The sequence below is a fragment of the Oncorhynchus masou genome, chromosome 5 (assembly GCF_036934945.1).
Source record: "Oncorhynchus masou masou isolate Uvic2021 chromosome 5, UVic_Omas_1.1, whole genome shotgun sequence".
NCBI classification, from domain to species: Eukaryota; Metazoa; Chordata; class Actinopteri; order Salmoniformes; family Salmonidae; genus Oncorhynchus; species Oncorhynchus masou.
In genome coordinates, this window is record NC_088216.1 from 66,051,880 (window position 1) to 66,071,553 (window position 19,674).

Sequence of the window (19,674 nt, forward strand, 5' to 3'; positions counted from 1 at the left end):
AAAACCCCCCCGGCCAAACCCTCCCCTCACGAGGCTGGGACAATTGTGCGCTGCCCCATGGGACTCTGGGTCACGGACGGTTGTGACACAGCCTGCGATCGAACCCGAGTGACTCCTCAAGCACTGAACATTTGGACTAAATGTAATAGACTATAAGTAGATTTGTCCAAATGCTTATGGCACCTTCAAATGATGGGACTATACACATAGAGTGCATTCATTTCTAAATGGTAAAACAGACAGTAGAGGCTCCTCAGAGCAGGAAAGGGAGGACCTCTGTCCTCTGGTTGTCTTGCTTGCTAATGTTACATGACTGACCTCTGCATTCATCCATGCATGCTGGCTAGATAGCCAATGGAATGCCAATCACTGAGTCAGGGATATCTAGCTAGCTCGCGCACAAAGTGTCAGGCAGCTTGTGGTCATTTGGTCATTTGGTGTTCAAACAAGACAGCTGAAAAATAATGAGACAATAACTGGAACAAAAACTGGAACTAGCTAATGTTACCGAGCTACTGTTTTTGCATACATGCAGGCTGCACAGTGCTAGTGGAACATTTGGAAAAGGTAAAATAAGAGAGAGTTTAGTTGTCGCTATTTTACTAAATGAAACAGATTAGCTATTTATCAAACATTGCAATTAGAGATAGCTGGCTATATTTGTTGAAAAAAATACATACAAATATGGGCCTCTGGCTAGCATACAGGTCAGCTGCAATCAAGGCAATCTACAAAATAGCTTCCAATACTCTACTCAGCAAACTGGATGCAGTCTATCACAGTGCCATCCGTTTTGTCACCAAAGCCCCATATACCACCCACCACTGAGACCTGTATGCTCTAGTCGGCTGGCCCTCGCTACATATTCATCGCCAGACCCACTGACTCCAGGTCATCTATAAGTCTATGCTAGGTAAAGCTCCGCCTTATGTTAGCTCACTGGTCACGATAACAACACCCACCCGTAGCACGCGCTCCAGCAGGTATATCTCACTGGTCATCCCCAAAGCCAACACCTCCTTTGGCCGCCTTTCCTTCCAGTTCTCTGCTGCCAGTGACTGGAACGAATTGCAAAAATCTCTGAAGCTGAAGACTTATGTTTCCCTCACTAACTTTAAACATCAGCTATCTGAGCAGCTGCACATAGTCCATCTGTAAATAGTCCACCCAATCTTCCTACCTCATCCCCATATTGTTTTTATTTACTGATGCTCTTTTGCACACCAGTATCTCTACTTGAACATCATCATCTGTTCATCTATCACTCCAGTGTTAATCTGCTAAATTGTAATTACGTCGCTACTATGGCCTATTTATTGCCTTACCTCCTCATGCCATTTGCACACACTGTATATAGACTTAAAAAATATTCTATTGTGTTATTGACTGTACGCTTGTTTATTCCATGTGTAACTCTATGTTGTTGTTTGTGTCGCACTGCTTTGCTTTATCTTGGTCAGGTCGCAGTTGTAAATGAGAACTTGTTCTCAACTAGCTTACCTGGTTAAATAAAGGTTAAATAAAAATAAAATAATAAATAAAAGGTAGAGTAGCTTCGTAGCTAGCTAGCATATCCTCCATGTACAAAGCAAACTAGCTATCTAGCTACCAACCTAGAAAAAGGGAAGCTTGATAACAAGAGAGTAGTGTTAATGATTTCATAGAAATGTTATAAAACTGAGTATATTCATTATTAATTAGATATTCTAGCTAGTATGGTGGTGGTCTGCATATGGTTTCCTGTGCATTTTTGAGTCCAGCTTTCAGACGTTTACTACCAGAATGGCTTTGTTTATAAGCACTCTGATCAGGACTATAGAAAACCTAGGAGGCTCATGGTTCTCACCCCATTCCAAAGCCTGACACAATAATTATAACGACTTCCGGAGGACATCCTCCAATCTATCAGCTCTGGCAATACAAACTGATATGTTGTCCATCCAATCAAAGCATCAGAGAATGAATCTAGTACCAGAACCATAAGCTACAGCTAGCTAGCACTGCAGTGCATTAAGTGTTGTAAGTAGTTGACTAAAAAATAGAGGACAGTTTTGAATTAAGTAAAAGCAGCAGAGAAAGGAGAGAGAGCTAGCTATTTTTCATTCTAATTTTTTCTTCTTAGCTTATCTTATAGGTACTTAGCTACCTAATTCAGCCTACTCAACAACCTGAGTCAAACAGAGAGGAATGCTATTTATGTTAGCTAGTTGACTAAGTCTATCCAACATTGCAACTTCTCCATGTCTAGCTGTATTAATGTATTGCCACAGGGCCTGCCAGTGTAACTACTTACTGTACACTGTACTGCGTGTTTGTACACATTGATTGGATTGTGGCTTTACTAATGCGCTAGTTCTAGTTTATTGAATGTAACGTTAATATGGTGAAAATGATGTATGCTGTGTAGGAGTTAGAGGTTATGTTATGACGTTTTTATTACATTTTTTTATTTTCTTAATTTTGGGGGGACTGGGGGGGAAAAGTTTTGGCTTGGAGTGTTTTTTTTGCGCCTGGTCACGGACAGCTATTGTGTTGTGCACTGAAATCCACAAACAAAGGGGAAAGGTGAGAGGTGGAGAGCACTTAGATCCGAGAAGGAATTATACAATGAGCATAGTGATGATGCTGTATGTGGCTGTTGTGAAAGTGTATGCAGGTGATCAGGGGTGTATTAATTCTAAAACATTACAAAACGTTTCTTCAAAAAGCCTAGGCGTCCCGCTAGCGGGACAACTTCTGGTGAGATTGGAGGGCGCGCAATTTAAATAAATAATCATAAAAATTATGGATAAACATTTAGGTACATATAAGTGTCCTATATCGTTTGAAAGCTTAAATTCTTGTTAATCTAACTACACTGTCCAATTTACAGTAGCTATTACACCGAAAACAGGCCATGCGATTATTTGAGGACAACACCGCACATCAAAATAATTTTTCCACCTGCACAGGTTTCATAAATTCACAAATAGCGATTAAATATTCACTTACTTTTTGAAAATCTTCCTCTGATTTGTCATCCAAAGGGTCCCAGCTATAACATGTAGTGTTGTTTTGTTAGATAAAATCATAATTTTTATCCCAAAAAGTCAGTTTAGTTGGCGCCATCGATTTGAGTAATCGACTCGTTCAACATGCAGAGAAAGGAATCCGAAAATCTACCCTTAAATTTTCAAAATAAAAATACACACAAACACAAATACAAAAATCTACTCCTCAGATACCCTAAAATGTATTCAAACTATAATATTTCTTATGGAAAGAAGTATGTTCAATAGGAAACCGCTTTTAGCAGGTGCGTCTTGTCTTCATAGCGTGCAAACACGAATTTCCAAGACTGTGTCCCTGTACTAAAACTGATATTTTTGGAAGTTACAAGCCTGAAACCTTTAACATTGACTGCTGACACCCTGTGGAAGCCATAAGAATTGCATCCTGGGAGCTAATTTTCATTGAGAGAAAAAAGGGACCTAGCCCAACGAAGTTAAATGTAAGCAAACAGAACAAAACGGGGAGGGACCTACCTGAATCTGTCCAATAGATACTGTTATTTGGACTAATGTTTACATCCTGTCATCTTGATTACTCCAAAATGTTCTCTCAACATAGTTAGTTTGGAGCAGCCCCATGATGGGTATGGAGCAAATTAGAGTATCATGCAGTAGCCTAAACCTATCATTGTTACATTGAGCTGGGATAATAGAATATGAATGACAGTCATCCAATTTGCTGTAATAGAAATAAGGCCATGCTTATAAAAAACAAAACTCCTCCCTAATCTTAAACAGTACCAACGGCCACTGAAAACAGATATGCATGAAAATACCCTAAAATAAGAGGTGACATTCTGTACTGTCTCCTCATATAAAACATTTGATCTCAAATCCAAAATGTTGGCGTATAGAGCCAAATTAAAAGTTTTAGCTTCACTTTCCAAATCAATACGTCAGGGAGAGTACATCTCCCACACACTTGCTCTGCTGCTCTTTCTTTATCCCTCTTTTCCCTCCTCCCTCCCTTCCTCCCTCCCTCTGCCCATCAGACATACACTGACACCCACAAAGAAAAGAAGAAAAGATGTTGAACGCTGCCGGGAGGCCACATGATACCAAAGAGCCCTGGTTGTCAGAATCAATATTGGCATGTATGACAAAGACGGAGTGTCTCCAAAGAAAACTGCTATATTGAATATGGTGCTAAAAATGACAAGTGACAACGGAGGCTCTGTCTGGAGCTGACAGACAAGCTAAAGACCAGAGACCTCCATGACAGATGCTCCCCAACATGTCAAGGAAAGAGAGGACGCTGGGGGGCAGGACCACAAGACCCACCAGTAGATTCATTATTTCCTAAATAACAATTGGTTGCCAGAAAAAAGTAAACTCCTGGTTTTCCTCTCTGACATAGCTTTCAGAGAACAAAGACACTCTCTGCTCTTTGTTTCACTGGTCTCTCTCTGTAACATGCGAAAGCACAATTTTCAGAAAGTCAGGAAATCTCTTGGATTAATATTCTTTTCTCGCAATACTCATTCTAATTCAGTGCAGATTTTTTTTAAATGCTGCATGCAGGCTTTAAGATAGCTTCTAAGAAAAGGAAAAATTGTTGGCTGGTTCATTGCTTTTTCTGCTATATCTTGGCTGACAAACACAATGATGAGAAATTACCCAACATTGGAAAAAAAACCTAGACAACCAAATACAAATGGTTTAGGAAGTGAATACTCATTATCATTCCAAATAAATCATCTGAAAAACAAAATCAATTTGAAACAGAGGGCTACATCATTGGTTATTGTTATCTCCACAGGGTTTTACATGCAATAAGAAGAAACCAAATGAAATATTGGGAAGAATCTATTATGGAACACATCCATTTGGCTTATGCCGCCTGAAGATAAATTACATTTGGCCCACCAAACATGGTCATTACATTTATGTACAACAGGCACAGTCTTTATTACGCATACAGTTGTCTATGTAATATCATAGGTGAGAGTTGAAACATGAGGTGTACGATATAGGTTGCATTTAATTATTGTTCTTAATGTGACTCTAGAGGTTGTTTATTGAAGTAAACACACTGAACTGAAGTGAACAGCTGTACATGGAGACAATTAGCTTAGTTTACAAAAATATTTACATATTCTAATTTCCACTATGATAATAGAATTATATATTTTAGAATATTATCTTTAAGCATTTAGCTCAGACATTTGCAGGTGTGCCTTTTAACCAAATTGTCACATCATACAGGCTGATCACTTAGAGGCCTCTATTTAGATCAAATTAGCTATACTGAACAGTTTACTCTTTTTATTTTCTTCTTACAGATAGTCGCAGTGTAACAATAATTAGATTAGATTCACAGTGCTTTGTTACATGCAGATACTTTTAATTCAGCTCTCCCTGAAAGCTCTTAAACATGTTAGAACTTGTGGACCTTTGAAATGTCTGCACATATCACTATGGAGTGGCAATCATACTGAAGTACCCTAATGGTCTTCAACTTCAACAAACCCTGATTTCCATTCAATCTCAAATTGTGAGAGAGCTGGCCCGTTAATTTCAGCTTGGAGAGGGGCAATTATCTTAAATAGGCACATTGTAGAAAAACAACCGAAAAAAGGACAATTGTAAAAGTTGTCTTTTTTACGCCACATCAGTGCAAAAAAACACATATTTGTTCATCGTGTGCATGACAAGTTAGTCTTTAAATAATAAGCAGAGTTGGACTGTAAATACTAGAGTACAATAGGATATCCTGTAATAATACACAGAACAGCTTGCAGCAATTTCTTCAGGTCATAAACTGCTCAAATGGGGAACAAAATTAAACCTGTAGCTTAAGCAACTCAAGCAGGTGACACATAGTAATGATAGAATGGGGTGGTGGTATTCACAGAATACCTTCTGAATGCATGATTAATTCCATTTCAAATGAGGTATACATTTGATTGCGCACATAGATGTTACACCAGACACTGTATGGGGGATAATAACATCTTAAGGGTCACCTCAATGTTTAATCCTTTAGGGAATGCACCAATGACTTTAGTAAACATTATGCACGGTAGATTTGACCAATTCATAAACTAGACCTATTCAGGAGAAAAAGGTCTTTAAGGTCGCTGGCGGTGAAGAAGGATTTTTCTCTCACTAGATGTAAAGATGGAGGTCAGAGAGACGGCACATTGAGAACATACTTAGTATGCTGATTTATTGGAACCCTCTCCACCAGGCCCTAACAGCCTCTCTGCCTCCCCATTAAGGATTTCAATTCCCGGGAAGAGAGGGGGCCTGCAATATCATGGTAGTTCGGAATCCCTTAAACTCATGTTATGATGAAGGCAAACTGTCAACCGCTAAATAGAAAAACACGATGGTCTTTCTCTCCAGGAAATGCACCTGTCATTCCATATAGGTTGCATATCTTCAAGAAGGCCACAAAACATTATCTGTCACTTTTCGTCTCCGAACACATATCTCTTAAAGAGTAGAAAAATAACTCACTACATTGCATGGTGTTCGGGTCATGGCATAGCGCTAGCAAGGTTTCTGTTTTTTCCCCATCTGTCTCCCTCAAACCACTGGGATTAGAAAAAACCAGGGATGCCCAACCGGTGAGTTTGAAATCCATGATTACAAGAGATTAGAGAGGCTTAAAACCAGGATGCCCAACCGAGAGAGAGAGAGAAGAGCAACTCTCTTGCAATTTGAAATCTCACTGGATGGCTTGAGAGAGAGAGAGAGAGAGAGAGAGAGAGAGAGAGAGAGAGAGAGAGAGAGAGAGAGAGAGAGAGAGAGAGAGAGAGAGAGAGAGAGAGAGAGAGAGAGAGAGAGAGAGAGAGAGAGAGAGAGAGAGAGAGAGAGAGAGAGAGAGAGAGAGAGAGAGAGAGAGAGAGAGAGAGAGAGAGAGAGAGAGAGAGAGAGAGAGAGAGAGAGAGAGAGAGAGAGAGATAGCCTTGGCATCTTTGAATAAGGATTTCACTGTGAGCACAGCCAAGTCAACTGTGAATAATATCATTTAGTGCTGCAGGACAACAGTCTTTGGAGCCCAGCCGAGAGCCCTTCTACGCGAGCACTGCACCGCAAGCCCCTGATGAACTTCAGAAAAACACTGGTTAGTCAATGGTGCATTTCAGCTCTTAATTAGAGTAAAGCAAACTCTTCTAATTAGTCTAATTTCCCCTAGATTAAATTATAGCTCTGCCGAGAAATCTCCATCCAAAGAATGTAGAAATTACTTATGTAGTTTCAGCACTCTGTTGACAAATTATTTAAGTCTCTTTTATTTTTTTTACAGAAGCTGAGCTATTTGTTTACCCTAATGCTGATTCACAGTCCTGTGGTTTGATGTATAATCAAGCCACAGGCTAGCCAAAAAGCATTATACCATGAAACCAACTCGTTCCTCTTTATGGTACCTGTCCCTCACATGGACTTAAATACACAGAATTATGGAGGACAGAGCGACCATAAATTGTCTTTCCGGATGTGTCCTAGTGTTTAAGTTTCTGCCTATTTCCTGGCTCTCAGCATGGCATACACTGGCAGCTATACCATCCTTATTATCAGAGCTCACCTGTTCCCATTGCCATGCCAGACATAATTAGGGCTCAGGGAGAGGTGGAGATTGGGTTGCTGTGCCAAGTAGAGAAAGCAAGGATGTTACGGAGGAGGGTCGCTGGCCCATAAAGAGGAATGAAGTTATAGGAGGAGAGAAATACAGGAAATATAGGTAAGTAGGTGCATTAGTTTTGATGTCTTCACTATTATTCTAAATAGTAAAAATAAAGAAAAAATGTTGAATGAGTAGGTGTGTCCAAATGTCGCCCTGTACTGTATATACAAAAGTATGTGGACACCCTTTCAAATTAGTGTATATGGCTATTTTAGCCACACCCGTTGCTGACAGGTGTATAAAATCGAGCCATGCAATCTCAAAAGACAAACATTTGCAGTACAATGGCCTTACTGAAGAGCTCAGTGACATTCAACGAGGCACCGTCATAGGATACCACCTTGCCAACAATTCAGTTCAGTAAATTTCTGCTCTGCTAGAGCTGTCCCGGTCAACTGTAAGTGCTGTTACTGTGAGGTGGAAATGTCTAGGTGCAACAACAGCTCAGCCGTGAAGTGGTAGGTCACCTAATCTCACAGAATGGGACCATTGAGTGCTGAAGAGTGGAAAAAACATCTGTCCTTGTTTGCAACACTTACTACCGAGTTCCAAACTGCCTCTGGAAGCAATCTCAGGACAATAACTGTTCATCCCGAGCTTCATGAAATCGGTTTCCATGGCCCGAGCAGCCGCACACAAGCCTAAGATCACCATGTGCTTTGCCTAGCATTGGCTGGGGTAGTGTAAAGCTCACCACTATCGACTCTGGAGCAGTGGAAACGCGTTCTCTGGAGTGATGAATCACATTTCACCATCTGGCAGTCTGACGGACAAATCTGGGTTTGGCGGCTGTCAGGAAAACTCTACCTGCCCCAATGCATAGCGTCAACTGTAAGGTTTGGTGGAGAATGAATAATGGTCTAGTGCTGTTTTTCATGGTTCGGGCTAGGCCCCTTAGTTCCAGTGAAGGGAAATCTTAACTCCACAGTATACAATAACATTCAAGACGATTCTTTGCTTCCAACTTTGTGGCAACAGTTTGGGGAAGGCACTTTCCTGTTTCATTATGACAATGCCCCCGTGCACAAAACAAGGTCCATACAGAAATGGTTTGTCGAAATCGGTGTGAAAGAACTTGACTGGCTTGCACAGAGCCCTGACCTCAACCCCATCGCACACCTTTGGGATGAATTGGAATGCTGACTATGAGCCAGGCCTAATCGCCAGACATCAATGCCTACCTCACTAATGCTCTTGTGACTGAATGGAAGCACGTCCCCGCAACAATGTTCCACCATCTAGTGGAGAGCCTTCCCGGAAGTGGAGTCTGTCATAGCAGCAATGGGGGGACCAACTCCATATTAATGCTCATGATTTTGGAATGAGATGGTCATGTAGTGTAAGTAGGTAGGTAGGTAGTAGGTAGGTTGCCATGCTGTTATTTTTAACCAAGACTGATTCTGAGGAGTTGGTGGTGGAATTTGAAATGAAAGGACAAATTAATTCATATACAATACGTCTTGGGATCTTAATATAATGACAGCCAACATTGTTAGTGACAAAACAACAACAGTATAATACATTACTGAAAAACAAATGACCTCTAAATCAAACCTAGAGGGAAAACATCAACACAACTTCATCATCCAGGTAATGAGGCAATGCATTGGGATAATAACCTGTATTCCATCATTCCAAAATAGTTGGGATAGAATAGTCGGAAAAGTCGGGATAGAAGGCCGTTTGTTGAATGCACCTCAATGAGACTAAGAAGTTGTTAAACACATATTTCACCTGCAATATGCCATTGTCTTTTTAAACTTTCTAATATCAATTTGGATTATTCAGCAATTGTTCTGCTTCAAGCAGCAAAGCCACAGTAAGCCACAGTGACGTAGACTTTGACACCACCTGTAAACATCTCCCAGGAAATTACAGACAGGAAATTAGTACATTTCCCAGACCTCCAAAATAAACCAAAGCAATTCAGCAGATTAGTGTAAAGCTGGTGAAATAATAGTAATGTCACCCCTTCAGAATATGTTTGTATAACATTTGCTGCTTTGTTAGAAAATCACCAAACAATGTCGTCCTGGCATGAAGGAACAATCAAATACAGAGATGAGTAGAAATAAATTGAGTAAGCCTTATGTCAACATAGAGCATCATGCACTTCTGACAATTAGAGGGCTTTAAATACAAAAGTACTTTCGTGGAGGAAACATTTGTATGGGAGAACATGTTTTGAGACAAAAAAATGAAAATGTATCACACAGGATATCTTGTCATGGTAATGGGTGATGATAATGGCATGACAGAAAATTACAGACTTTGAATACAATCATCTGTCTACTCGTCCTAATCCGATGGTGACATTCTGCAGCACAATTCGGTTCTCAATACTCTGAATTGATCCTTTCAATTAATTATCACAACACTCGGATGAGGCACTGTAAAGTCCATGGAGAATAAGAGCACCTCCTCCCAGCCGCCCACTGCACTGAGGCTAGGAAACACTGTCACCACCGATAAATCCATGATAATCGAGAATTTCAATAAGCATTTCTCCACGGCTGGCCATGCTTTCCTCCTTGCTACCCCAACCCCGGCCAACAGCCCCCCCCCCCCCCGCAGCTACTTGCCCCCCGCCTCCCCTGCTTCTCTTTCACCCAAATCTAGATAGCAGATGTTCTGAAAGAGCTGCAAAACCTGGATCCGTACAAATCAGCTGGGCTAGACAATCTGGACCCTCTTTTTCTAAAATTACCCGCCGCAATCTGGTTTCCGAGCTGGTCACGGGTGCACCTCAGCCACGCTCAAGGTATTAAACGATATCATAACCACCACCGATAAAGGACAGTACTGTGCAGCTGTATTCATTGACCTGTCCAAGGATTTCGACTCTGTCAATCACTGTATTCTTACCGGCAGACTCACCAGCCTCGGTCTCTTAAATTAATGCCTCGCCTGGTTCACCAACTACTTCTCAGATAGAGTTCAGTGTGTCAAATCGGAGGGCCTGTTGTCCGGACCTCTGGCAGTCTCTATGGGGGTACCACAGGGTTCTCTCTGGCCGACTCTTTTCTCTGTATATATCAATAATGTTGCTCTTGCTGCGGGTGATTCTTTGATCCACCTCTACGCAGACGACACCATTCTGTATACATCTGGCCCTTCTTTGGACACTGTGTTAACAAACCTCCAAACGAGCTTCTATGCCATACAACACTCCTTCCGTGGCCTCCAACTGCTCTTAAACGCTAGTAAAACTAAATGTATGCTCTTCAACCGATGGCTGCCCGCACCTGTCCGCCCGTCCAGCATCACTACTCTGGACGGTTCTGACTTAGAATATGTGGACAACTACAAATACCTAGGTGTCTGACTAGACTGCAAACTCTCCTTCCAGACTCATATTAAGCATCTCCAATCCAAAATTAAATATAGAATCGGCTTCCCATTTCGCAACAAAGCCTCCTTCACTCACGCTGCCAAACATACCCTCGTAAAACTGACTATCCTACCGATCCTCAACTTTGGCGATGTCATTTACAAAGTAGCCTCCAACACTACTCAGGAAAGTGGATGCAGTCTATCACAGTGCCATCTGTTTTGTCACCAAAGCCCCATATACCACCCACCACTGCGACCTGTATGCTCTCGTTGGCTAGCCCTCTCTATATATTTGTCGCCAGACCCACTGGCTTCAGGTCCTCTATAAGTCTTTGCTCGGTAAAGCTCCGCCTTATCTCAGCTCAATCATCACCTTAACCAAACCAACCCGAAGCACGTGCTCCAGCACGTATATGTCACTGATCATCCCCAAAGCCAACACCTCCTTCGGCCACCTTCCCCACTGTCAAACATGGTGGTGACAGCATCATGGGCTGGGCCTGCTTTTCTTCAGCAGGGACAGGGAAGATGGTTAAAATTGATGGGAAGATGGATGGAGCCAAATACAGGACCATTCTGGAAGAAAACCTGATGGAGTCTGCAAAAGACCTGAGACTGGGACGGAGATTTGTCTTCCAACAAGACAATGATCCAAAACATAAAGCAAAATCTACAATGGAATGGTTCAAAAATAAACATATCCAGGTGTTAGAATGGCCAAGTCAAAGTCCAGATCTGAATCCAATCGAGAATCTGTGGAAAGAACTGAAAACTGCTGTTCACAAATGCTCTCCATCCAACCTCACTGAGCTCGAGCTGTTTTGCAAGGAGGAATGGGAAAGAGACATACCCCAAGCGACTTACAGCTGTAATCGCAGCAAAAGGTGGCGCTACAAAGTATTAATTTAAGGGGGCTGAATAATTTTGCACGCCCAATTTTTCAGTTTTTGATTTGTTAAAAAAGTTTGAAATATCCAATAAATGTCGTTCCACTTCATGATTGTGTCCCACTTGTTGTTAATCCTTCACAAAAAAATACAGTTTTATATCTTTATGTTTGAAGCCTGAAATGTGGCAAAAGGTCGCAAAGTTCAAGGGGGCCGAATACTTTCGCAAGGCACTGTACCTACCTCACCCCATATTGTTTTTTTGTTGTTGTTTTTTATGCTCTTTGCACACCAGTATTTCTACTTGCACATCATCATCTGCACATCTATCACTCCAGTGTTCATTTGCTAAATTTTAATTACTTCACTACTATGGCCTATTTATTGCCTTACCTCCTTACTCCATTTGCACACACTGTATATAGATTTTTCTATTGTATTATTGACTGTACGTTTGTTTAACTCTGTCTTGTTGTTTTTGTCGCAGTTGTACATGAGAACTTGTTCTCAACTGGCCTACATGGTTAAATAAAGGTGAAATATAAATTTATTTCTTAAATAAAAAACATTATCATCTTGTTTTGTTGAGCACAAATCGACACATATAAGATATAATTATGAGTTTTTACATTTATCTTAAAGCACAGGAACAATGTAACTCAAACCCAGAGGAGTTTTCTGCACATACATAAAATATTCTTATTTCCGTCATTATTTTTTCAGGGTTAGGTAATGCTGCAAAATGATAAATACTGTACATAGATAACCACTGTATAATGAATGACCTAAGATTTATAATAGAAACATACATTAAAAACATGAAACATAATACATTGTACTGTCGTTGTACGCTCATTGTGTTGGCATGTGATGAACTCTTTATGAACATTTATCACTTAAAGGGACATGTTCATGCCTTGACCTGCAACGGAAAAACAGGCTATTTCATATCCAGTTGAGTAAATTGAAATGCGGATATTTCTTTTGACATTTACTTACATTATACATCAGCGATGGCAAACCCAGGTCCCGGAGGGGCTGCAGTGTGCAAAGTTTGGTAGCAAGTTTTATCCACACCCCACACTGACACAACTGATTCAAATAACCAACTAATCCTGGTCCTCAATCTATTTAAGTGTTGGGTTAAAACAAAAGCATGCACACTGTATTGCCACCGCTACTACGTACGATCGACTGTATGTGTTGTTGTTTTGGGTCTATCGATGTTTGAATGTAACTCCTGGGAATCTGCCGTATGTTACATTTTTGGCCTGGGTCTTTGTAGCTGCCGGTATTCATAACCCGCAGAGAACGTTTTCCAAAAACTTGAACTTTAAAGCCATATCATGTTGTTTTTTGTGATTTTGACTGGAATATAACAGAACCAACATATAAATGATTCAAAAGGTGTACTGTGTTCACCCAACACTCCTGTCATCCCCTCTAAAGTTAGGATTGCAAGACGTCAGACAACTTGAACATTTTTTTGAGAAAGAAGAGTGACTAACATAAAGCTGAAGGGGACAAGGGAGGGATAGAGGAATTCACTGTTTTTGATACACACGTGTCACATGGACACACAAACACACAAAGGCATTTTATGAACGTGTGCATGCAAACATTCATGAACGCATGTGCACGCACAAACACACACACACAAACACACTCACACACACAAAGGGGTTCAGCTGTTGATCCCCTTATGTCCAGCTGTCTCACGCTCAAGGGGAGACCGAGGCAACACCTCGGTGCCTCCTCTGTGACTCCTCGACAATTCGTCTGTGACACCGTGACCTAAATCTGTCCCCAGTTGTCTCATCACAGGACTGTGAGCCTGTTTTGATAGCGCCTGCAGTCATCTTTACTCGCCTGTCTGCTTTGTGGTTACTCTGAGCACCTGTGATAACACGGTCCTTTGACTTTCCTTTTTATATGTGTTTTTCAAGCACAGACGGGTCGAAGGTTAAATAAAAGCTTGGCAACATTTTCCTTTTGCCCTGGAGGGTAGCCTAAGGATATAAATCTTGGTCCTTCATAACCAATGCCACTTACATTGGCCTGCAGTCTGGCCTGTGTTTTCTGCATGACAGAGAATCTTTATACTTCTAAATCAGTGCTTACATTCCTATTAAGCCTGGGTTTGTAGATTTACAATCTGATTTAATGTACACATACATTGAGGTCATTTTTTTACATCCAGGATGTAGAAACAATTCTTAACCTAAGATGAACAATGATTACCATCTCGGACGTAGCAATGTTGAGCCCTATACACAACCCAATCTTTCTTATTTTCCACATTTTGATCTTTTATGTTTCCACCTACCTACATCAACACATCTATTTTCTGCCACATCAAAGCACCATCTGCCCTGCTGTTATCCTTTCATACAGAAAGGTCTTTGTCATTCAAGTGACAAGTGAGTGGTTGAAGTTGCCTATTAGGGGGAAATACATTTGGACCATCCCACATTCTAAGAAATAAAATAACAGGTTCAACCATCCTTCCGCCTCAATAATCACAAGTACATTTTATTTTTCAAGTTAAATTTAACAACTCTATCCTTTCAACCATCGCTCACACACATGCACACACATACACATCTCGGCCAGAAAAGTATTTTTGTTTTTTGTTTTCTTGCTCAATATCTTTCAGATAAGAAAAGGTGTGAAGTGTTGGCATTACAGATTCAGAAGTCCTCCTTCAGAGAATTCATAATCAGTCAAAGCCTACTCACTTCCATACATCCACTAAAAAAAGTGCCCTGCTGTCACGACTTCCGCCGAAGTCGGCTCCTCTCCTTGTTCGGGCGGAGTTCGGCGATCGAAGTCACCAGCTTTCTAGCCATCGCCGCTCCATTTTTCATATATCCATTTGTATTGTCTTGTTTTCATACACACCTGGTTTTCATTTCCCCAATCAATCTACTTGTATTTAACTCTTTGTTTCCCATCATGTTTTGTGTGTAATTGTTTTCATGTCTAGTGATGTTCGTTAAGCGCTTTTATTTTATTGTTCCGTTTTTTGAGCGTGTTTGTTGTGCTCCCGGTTTGGAACTATAATAAAGTGTGCTTTATTTAATCATACTCTGCTCTCCTGCACCTGACTTCGCCTTTATACACATCTTGACAACTGCCTTGAATGTTCTCTTTCTGATCCCAAAGTAAAATGTTTCTTGCTTCTCTACGACCTAAAACATGGGCCTTTCTGCCAATGTGTGGTAAATGGAGATGTTGTTCATGTTTCTGGGCTGCCCCTGGGAGATGATGGATGGTGTCTGAATAATGTCTCATTTGTTGATCAGATCAATCAGGCCACAGTTGGTTTTAATAACATCTCCATCTCTAAGAGACAAACCTGACAGGGAGAAATGTACCATGAAACCTAATGCTCAACCAACAGGAACAGGAGTGATCTCTCTCTCTCACACTGTCACGATCTCGCGCTCTCTCTTTTTTTCTACCCTCTCTCTCTCTCTCTCTTGCTTTCCTTCTTTCTGTAAATTAAATTGTTATTTTACATCAACCTTAGTCATTCAATATGTATGCTCATATTGATTGGCATTATGCTGAAAAACATGAAAAGTGCTTAGTGAAGTAGCTTGTGAATGTGACTTGAGGAACACTATCAACATATACAGTGTAACCGTTAAGGATAAAACATGCTGTCTAAAAGTGACAGTCTGGGCAAGAAAGAAATGTCAATCTAGCTGACTGAGATATCTTGTATCCCCGGAGCTATGACTTAAAATGTGATTTCCAATATCACCATTACAGCAAAACTGTCTGTAAGATCATAAAATAAATCATGTTATTTTTAATTAACTTCCATTTTTTGTGTGTGTGTATAATGATACCATAGTAATTTCAATCACAGGCACCACTGTAAAGTTCCTCCATCCATTTTCCTCCTTCCTTGTTCAATTAAACATTTACACAGCCTCAACCTCAGAGGTCAGCCCCTTCAGGGAATGGAAGTTTCTCAAGCACATTCTTCTCACAGTCACTGTACTAGTTCACATTTCCCTAGGATATGAAAAATGGAGAGTAAAACAGTTTATACTTAATTAAAAGTTCCTAATGAAAAACTGAAATGACTGATATTTTCGAGCCAAATCATTGGCTATTTGCAGATGTGGTGAAAGAAAATATCAGTGGATCTATCGTGATCTGGGATATCAGGGATTAAGATGACATGCATGGGCAGTAATGACATTGACTCGTCAAACTCAGCAAACAATTTGTGGGGCCCACAATGTTTCTGTTAGGTTAGTTAATTTCCATTACCTTTATCCTTCTATATCCAGTTCTCACAACATTCCAAATGGGAATCATGAGAAATTGTTTGCTTATAGTTTGATCACCTTTCCTGTTAAAATTCAAATTGAAGTGAAAGTAAAATATTAAGCAATACAAATTTAATTATCCATAGTATTTCATGGCAACAGTCCTCCAAAAAGAGATAATCAAAAATGCATTGCTTTAAGGAGCAAAATATGCAGCTATGATTGCAACAAACAATTTTCTGTTGTCATCTACATTAATCTATCATTTTGAATGGAATAATATTCCACAGCCTTGATATGATTTCACAGACTTGCATTATGCCCATGTTGTCATACTCTGATCTGTTTCACCTGTCTTTGTGCTAGTTTCCACCCCCCAACAAGTGTCTCCCATCTTCCCTCATTATCCCCTGTGTACTTATACCTGTGTTCTCTGTTTGTCTGTTGCCAGTTTGTTTTGTTCGCCAAGCTTACCAGCGGTTTTCCCTTGCGCCTATCTTTTCTAAAGTTCCTGTTTTCTAGTTTTCCTGGTTTTGACCATTCTGCCTGCCCTGAGCCTGCCTGCCGTCCTGTGTCTTGTCCCACCACACTGGATTATTGACCTCTGCCTGCCCTGACCCTGAGACTGCTTGCCGTTCTATACCTTTTGGAATCTGATCTGGAGTACTGACCTCTGCCTGCCCTTGACCTGGCATTTTGCCTGCCTCCGGTTCTAGTGATAAACTTTTGTTACTTCGACACGATCTGCATTTGGACCTTAAATCACACCAACCAACAACATTTTAGCATTGCAAATTTGTGTCAATATATTTTACCCAGAGTCCTGTCACAGTAATTCTATTTGAAATGAATGCCATTCATTGGATATAACCCAGTGCATGGTATTTGGAATGCAACATAAGGAATTTTCAGTAAAGAACTCAAACCTAACAATGACTGTCGCCCATGTGCATTCATGACATGATGTCAGAACAAAACGGCAAGGAAAATAGAGAAATCACTGACTAAAATGTGAATAGTTAGCTTAAGATGGAGGCGCTAAGTAGGGCACACGTCCTGCTGGTTCCTGCTTGCTTTTTATGGCTATTTTTCGGATAAATATTACTGTGTTTGCTCAGAATGATCCTGCAATAATTTCCTAAGACCGGAAAACACTTCTGGATAATAAATTGGAAGCTACACACTTATCTCTCATCTTCCCAGATCTTGAATAATACATTCGCTCCCTTGTTCCCCGTGCAGTAGGGCTTAACTGCTGTTGCTGGCCGAGATGACCTAAGGCAATGCCGACGACGAAGGAGAGGAAGGAAAGGGGGATTCCAAACTAGGCTGAAAAGACAGGCTACGCGGCCTCCTCTTCCTAGTATCCTGATGGCTATTGTCCAATCACTGGAAAATAAACATTTAATCGCAGAGAGACATCCGGGAATGTTGTGGCTTTGTTTTTACTGAGACGTGGCTCATGAACAATACACTCGACTCTGCTATTCAAGCAGATGGCGTCTCCATATTCCGAATGGATCGAAAGGCGGTTTCTGGTAAGAGTCGGGGGAGAGGGCTGTGTTTCCTCATAAACAATTCCTGATGTACCGAAGTTCAAAACATCACAAGCTCCTGTTCACCCGACCTGGAGTTTCTGATGCTTAAAGGCCGATCCCACTATATGCCGAGGGAATTCACGTGTATTGTTATCACAGCAGTGCACATACCGGTACAAGCAAACACTAAGGTGGCCCTCAGCGAACTGTACAAGATTATTAGCTAGCAAGAATCCTCTCACCCAGAAGCAGTCTTTATTATTGCTGGTGACTTTAACCAAGCCCGTCTAAAACACATTTTCTCAAAATATTACCAACATGTATCCTGTCACACAAGAAGATGTATATATAAACATGTATACACAAACATCCATGTATACACAAACATCCGTGATGCGTACAAAGCCACCCCCCACCCTCACTTCAGCCAATCAGATCACGTCTCTGTTCCTACTCACTGCCGACAAACAGCAATTCAAGAGGGTGCCACCAACACAGAAAACAGTGAGGCGCTGGACAAAGGAGGCAGACACAATGCTGCAGGATTGTTTTGAGAATTCTGATTGGAATATGTTCAAAGATTCATCCACCCAAGACTCATAGATCAACATTGACGATTTATATTTCCTCGGTCACAGGCTTCATTAGAAAATGTGTTTATGACGTTGTACCCACAATAACAATCTGGATATACACCAAACCAAAACCATGGATTAAAGAAGATATCCATACAATGCTGAGAGCCAGTACTGCCGCATTCATTGTCAGCAGAACAAACCCCCATGACTTATGACGTGTACAAGGTATGCAGGTTCAGGCTCCGTAAATCCATTAAGGATGCAAAAAGACAATACAAACTCAAACTTCAATTGATGTTTGACAACTCAGACTTGCGTCACATGTGGCAAGGACTATAGACTGTCACAGACAACAAAGGCCAATCCAGCTGTGCGGTGCCCACTGACGCCTCCCCCGGACGAGCTTAAAAAATTCTATGCTCGCTTCGAGCCAGATAATACCGAGCCATCCAGCAAGACTCTCGCTGCTCCGGTTGCCAGGCACACTGGATCCACTCCAAATTGCTTACCGCTCCAACATATTCACGGAAGATACCATTTCCATCGCATTCACATGGCCGTAGCAAACTGGACAAGAGGAACACCTACGTGAGAAGGCTGTTCATTCAAACTATTGTTCCCTCCAAGTTCAACACCAAGCTCAGAGCTCTGGATCTGGACACTATACTCTGCAACTGGATTCTGTACTTCCTGACGTGCAGACCACAGGCTGTGAGGATTGGCAACAACACCTCCTCCACACTGACTCCCAGGGTCAGGGTCCCCCCAGGGTCATGTCGGCAGTCCTCTGCTGTACTTCCTGTTCACCCACGATTGCGTGGCTTTATACGACACCAACTCCATCATCAGGTTTGATGACGAAACCATGGTTGTAGGCCTAACCAAGAATGACAGGTCAGCCTATAGGGAGGAAGTAAGTGAACTGACATTATGGTGCAAAACAAAGACGTTGATTGTTGACTTCAGGAAGCAGAGTAGGGAACATGACCCAATCCATATCAACAGGACAGCAGTAGAGAGAGTCATGAGTATTAAGTTCCTTGGTGTCCACAACACCGAGGACTTGTCATGGACCAACAACACTACCACGCTTGTCAAGAGGGTGCAACATCTTCTCTACTTCCTAAGGAGTCCTGACCGGTTGCATCTCGGCCTGTTATAGAAATTGCTCCGCTCATGACCACAAGGCCTTTCAGTGGGTGACGATGGCCCAGTACATCACTGGGTCCGTGCTCACACCCATCCAGGACATATACTCGAAACGGTGCCTGAGGAAGGCATGCAGCATCATCAAGAACCCCACAAACCCCAGCCTCAAGCTGTTCTCTCCCTTACCGTCAGGCAGATGGTATAGGAGCCTGATCACAAC